The sequence below is a fragment of the Globicephala melas genome, chromosome 2, assembly GCF_963455315.2.
Source record: "Globicephala melas chromosome 2, mGloMel1.2, whole genome shotgun sequence".
NCBI classification, from domain to species: Eukaryota; Metazoa; Chordata; class Mammalia; order Artiodactyla; family Delphinidae; genus Globicephala; species Globicephala melas.
The window spans coordinates 4,889,001-4,895,000 of NC_083315.2; the positions used below are offsets into that span (position 1 = coordinate 4,889,001).

At 41.9% G+C, this 6,000-nt stretch overlaps 1 protein-coding gene across 1 annotated transcript in view; it reads left to right on the plus strand.

The window, feature by feature from the left end:
* Nucleotides 1–6,000, plus strand: part of ST8SIA6 (ST8 alpha-N-acetyl-neuraminide alpha-2,8-sialyltransferase 6) — a 135,793-nt gene that overhangs the window by 22,300 nt on the left and 107,493 nt on the right. The window lies entirely within an intron of this gene.

Sequence of the window (6,000 nt, forward strand, 5' to 3'; positions counted from 1 at the left end):
ACTTCGGCAGTTTAGAAAATTAAATAATTTTAAACCTCAATGGAAGAATGTACCGCGAGGAAACAATCCTAACAGCAACAACAACAACAAATCAATATTTTTTTTTCACTTTTACAATTCAGTTTATTTGCTGTTTTACAACTTATATTTCCAAAGGCTTTACAATGTCGTATTTTCTTGTTTTTTGATATAATGCTTTAATAGTTCAATCAAGAGAGATACCATATGATGCAATATTGAGCTCTTCCTTGAAGCTGGAACTCGGCAATTTGTTTCCTCTAGAGCTGCTGGGTATTGCCTAAACTTTATAACATCTGCCTCGAATCTCTGTTACTTTGCAGGGGAACTTGGTTTTTGAGCTCTCACAGTTACATTCCAATGATTTGTGAGAGGCTCTCCCGGACTCCAGTCCCTCTGGCTTGGTCATAGTGTGTTTTCTTTGGAGGCTGTCGTTTCAGCTGGTAAACCACAGGGATGACGCGCTCATATTCACCACCAGCTTGTAATAACCTGTACTTATTTCTGGTGGGCCAGACCATCAGCTGGGGAGGGACAGAGCACCCAGGTGGCATCCTGATTATCCTTCCAGCCTTGCGGGACCTTCCTTTGGAAGATGTCAGAGGGCCCTGTGGACTCACTTCTTCAAGGAGGCATTCTACCTCATCCATTTCGTCTTCAACTTCCAACTCAAGAGTCTTCTGAATCCTCCGCCACCCCATCAGGACCATCAGCGACACCAGCTCCTGCCAGGTCAGTGTTCCACAGAACCAAGTCATTCGGAAGTCAGAGCTGAAAACGGACGCTGGGGAAGAGTGCTGAAGACCCCAGGGGATGGCGAGTGCTGCCATCTGGCTTCACTTTTTGGACCAATTCTCCCCGCCTCCAAGGGCAAAAGGATATGAGGAGTTTTCTGAAAGGTTCTCACTATTCGAGACCGGCCTGACTTGAAGAGCAGATTCCAGTGCCAACAGTGACATAAATGTCTCTGTTTACCCACAGCCCTACAGATGCTGAATTAGTTTACACTGACCATCTCAACAGGTGTGCTGTGCCACCTCATCTGCTTCTCTCCTTTCTCCTGACATTGAACCTTGAACCTTCCCTCTGGAGTGCTGTTAACTAAGCCCTGTGAGGGCCCCTTGGAGCCCCTTCCTCCCTGACAGTGTCAGCTCTCAGTTCCGCTCCCTCTTTTCCTCCTGTATGAGTTCCTCTCCTAAGTGCAAGCCTTTCCCCAACTTCTGTTCTCGGCCATCTTTCCTCTCGAGATCCCGTGCACATCCACGATTTCAGCTGTCTTCCTCTGGAGAAAGCAGTGCGGTCAAACAGAAGGTAACTGTCAGGTCGGAGGTGAACGTTCTGGGTTGAAGCCCAGCTTCCCGACTTCCTCCTTGTCTGCCTGGGTCAGGTCTGGCATCCTCTGTGCCTCAACTTCCACATCATTAAAGTGGGTTTGTACTCTCTAAAAAAAAAATTAAGTACTTTTAAAAAATTTTATTTTATTTTTGGCTATGTTGGGTCTTTGTTGCTGTGCGCGGGCTTTCTCTAGTTGCGGTGAGCGGGGGCTACTCTTCGTTGTGGTGTGCGGGCTTCTCATTGCGTGGCTTCTCTTGTTGCAGAGCACGGGCTCTGGGCATGCGGGCTTCAGTAGTTGTGGCACGTGGGCTCTAGAGCGCGGGCTTCAGTAGTTGTGGCACGTGGGCTCTAGAGCGCAGGCTCAGTAGTTGTGGTGCACGGGCTTAGTTGCTCCACAGCATGTGGTATCTTCCCAGACCAGGGCTTGAACCCGTGTCCCCTGCCTTGGCAGCAGATTTTTGACTACTGCACCACCAGGGAAGCCCCATAAATGAGTTTTTAGAAGTTGATTTTCCTGAACTTCACTGACCTTCATGGCTGTGGATTATTCTGAAATCCATAGAAGTCCTGGCAGCATTTCCTCTAAGCTCAGAACACAGTGGTGAGGTAATAACAACCGTACCTTTGCTACTTTTGCAACAGTACTCTGGAATTGAGCATAATAGGTGGAGGAGGTGGTAGGGGAATCACCTCTTCTGCCTTCTTAGTTTGCACAGTAAAGTGGAAAATCCCGGGCTCAAATCCAGGACAGTCTGACTAGAGCCCACTTCAACCACTGAACTCCAATAATTTGTTTACACGTCTTATTTAAGTCCGTGTAAGTCAGTTGAGAATCATGTAGTACCTTTGTCCTACTGGTGCAGCCCAGCACAGCGTAACGCCAGGTGAGGAGCTTAGCCACGCAGCCCAGCACCTTCCAGCATTCTCAGGACCAGGCGCTCGCTGCTGCCCTTGCTCTGGCTGCCGAGCAAAACACAGGCACCCCCTGCCTCCTACACGCTTCTCATCTTTCCCATTGGAGGAGGTCGCCTGTAGATCCAGGCTGGGCCTTACAGGCTGCCCAGTTGGAGAGTCAGTTGTGGGTTGGGCCCCACCTCACCTCTTTCCTGCTGTCAGCTGGAGTAGGTAAACAGCAGATGGTCATCAGAGCAGCTAAAGCCTCAGTTTCCTTAACTGTTAAAGAGAAAATTTTTGATGGAGCTCATCCTCCAGTAGCTTCCTGAAAAAGGATGCATAAAGTGTTCCAGTGAAGGACCTTTTCCAGGACACTCAACGATGACAGTTGCCCAGTCCTGTAGTAGGTCCTGGGTGAGGAAGCCTTGACTCATGGGACATAACAGCATTGCCGGATGCCTGGTACATGTAAGAACCCTGACTGCATAAGAAGCACTCTGCTATGGGCACAGGATGTTACCTGGAATCAGAGAACTAAATGATCCTGACTTTTCTTGATTTTAACTGGTAAAAAGTCTAACTACTTTTTGTAACAGTACTCTGTACTAATGATGGTCAGCTATTTATTTTTATTTGTATGATTAATATTCACAACTTATTTCCTAATTAAATATTTAAAAGTTCTCGTGCTAATTCTGGTGTTAAAAACTTTTAAAATCTCTATAAATCTGGTTTTGAGACAATTGATAGTAATTGACTTTCTTTGTTAGAACCAATTGCTGAGTAATAAAATGCACTTTTCAAAACAAAACGAAATCAAGAGGTTTAAATCTCGGTGATAACACAGTTGTCTGTAGAAGCAACTCTATGCCAATAAAATGGACAACCTGGAAGAAATGGACAAATTCTTAGAAAAGCACAACTTTCCGAGACTGAACCAGGAAGAAATAGAAAATATAAACAGACCAGTTGAGACTGTGATTAACAGTCTGCCAACAAACAAAAGCCCAGGACCAGATGGCTTCACAGGCAAATTCTATCAAACATTTAGAGAAGAGCTAAAACCTATCCTTCTTAAACTCTTCCAAAATACAGCAGAGAGAGGAACACTCCCAAACTCATTCTACGAGGCCACCATCACCCTAATACCAAAACCAGACAAAGATATCACAAGGAAAGAAAACTACAGACCAATATCACTGATGAACATAGATGCAAAAATCCTCAACAAGATACTAGCACACAGAATCCAACAGCACATTAAAAGGATCATACACCATGATCAAGTGGGGTTTATCCCAGGAATGCAAGGATTCTTCAATATATGCAAATCAATCAATGTGATACACCATATTAACAAATTGACGGAGAAAAACCATATGATCATCTCAATAGAATGCAGAAGAAGCTTTCGACAAAATTCAACACCCATTTATTATAAAAGCCCTCCAGAAAGTAGGCATAGAGGGAACTTACCTCAACATAATAAAGTCCATATGTGACAAACCCACAGCCAACATTGTTCTCAATGGTGAAAAACTGAAACCATTTCCTCTAAGATCAGGAACAAGACAAGGTTGCCCACTCTCACCACTATTATTCGACATAGTTTTGGAAGTTTTAGCCACAGCAGTCACAGATGAAAAAGAAACAAAAGGAAACCAACAGTGACAGGAGTAAAGCTGTCACTGTTTGCAGATGAGATGATAGTATACATAGAGAATCCTAAAAATGCTACCAGAAAACTACTAGAGCTAATCAATGAATTTGGCAGAGTAGCAGGATACAAAATTAATGCACAGAAATCTCTTGCATTCCTATACGCTAATGATGAAAAATCTGAAAGAGAAATTAAGGAAACACTCCCATTTACCACTGCAACAAAAAGAATAAAATACCTAGGAATAAACCTACCTAAGGAGACAAAAGACCTGTATGCAGAAAACTATGAGACACTAATGAAAGAAATTAAAGACGATACAAACAGATGGAGAAATATACCATGTTCTTGGATTGGAAGAATCAATATTGTGAAAATGACTACACTACCCAAAGCAATCTACAGATTCACTGCAATCCCTATCAAACTACCAATGGCATTTTTCATAGAACTAGAGCAAAAATTTTCACAATTTGTATGGAAACACAAATGACCCCAAACAGCCAAAGCAATCTTGAGAAAGAAAAATGGAGCTGGAAGAATCAGGCTCCCAGATTTCAGACTATCCTACAAAGCTACAGTAAGCAAGACAGTATGGTACTGGCACAAAAACAGAAATATAGATCAGTGGAACAGGCTAGAAAGCCCAGAGATAAAACAAATACTGTACACTAACACATATATATAGTATCTATTAAAAAAAAAAGGTTCTGAAGAACCTAGGGGCAGGAAAAGAATAAAGATGCAGATGTAGAGAATGGACTTGAGGATGCGGGGAGGGGGAAGGGTAAGCTGTGACAAAGCTAGAGAGAGGCATGGACATATATACACTACCAAACGTAAAATAGATAGCTAGTGGGAAGCAGTCGCATAGCACAGTGAAATCAGCTCGGTGCTTTGTGACCACCCAGAGGGGTTGGATAGGGAGGGTGGGAGCGAGGGAGACGCAAGAGGAATGAGATATGGGAACATACGTATAACTGATTCACTTTGTTATAAGGCAGAAATTAACACACCATTGTAAAGCAATTATACTCCAATAAAGATGTTAAAAAAAAAAAGAGTTTGACAGTTTCTTAGAAAGTTAAACATAAACTTGTCATATGACCCAGGAGTTCGACTCCTATGTATTTACCCAAGATCAATAAAAACATAGGTTCACACAAATGACTTGTATGTCATTGTTTATACCAACATTATTTATAATATTCAAACAATGGAAACCATCCACATGTCCATCAACTGGTGAAAAGATAAACAAAACAGTATATCTGTACATGAAATACTGTTCAGCAATAAGAAGGATGAAATACGAATATAATATAATATGCTACAACACAGATGAACCTCAAAAACATTATGCTAAGTGGAAGAAGCCATACACAAAATAACATATGAAACAGACACAAGTAGATCAGTGGTTACCTAGGGTGGAAAGTGGGGTAGAAATTAGCTACAAGGAATCTTTTGGGGGTGATGGATACATTCTAAAGCCAGGATGTGGTGATGGTTGTGTAAATCTATACAGTTACTAAATATCGTTAAATTGTGATATTTAAATATCATTAACTGAGCTTTTTATGTTCAGGAAACTTTGTGAGAACATACATGTTTTCATCCACAGTGCTTTGCGCTATGTGTAAGCTTTATGTAGTGTGTGTGTCTGCCTGGGTGGAAGCTGACGCATGTAAATAATGCTGTACTGTTGGAATGTGCAGAGAAGTATTTCTGAAGAGCACCAAGTTTAAAAAGTCTTCTTAGGTAATCTACGTAGTTACCCACAACATTGAGAAATAGACAGATGTGCAAAGTTCCCCCTGAGTGGTGGGGGTGTGTGTGGGAGGTACAAACTATTGGGTATAAAATAGGCTACAAGGATGTGTTGTACAGCACAGGGAATAGAGCCAATATTTTGTAATAACTGTAAATGGAGTGTAACCTTTAAAACTTGAATAAAAAGTAAATTAAATAAATTAACAACAAAAAACCTCCAAAGTTCCCCCGTTAGCATTCAGATTTCCTGCACTTTTTTTCATGTTTTCTAAATAGTTCATCAGGTTTGAAATGCTGTTTATTTAAGATAGTGAATAATC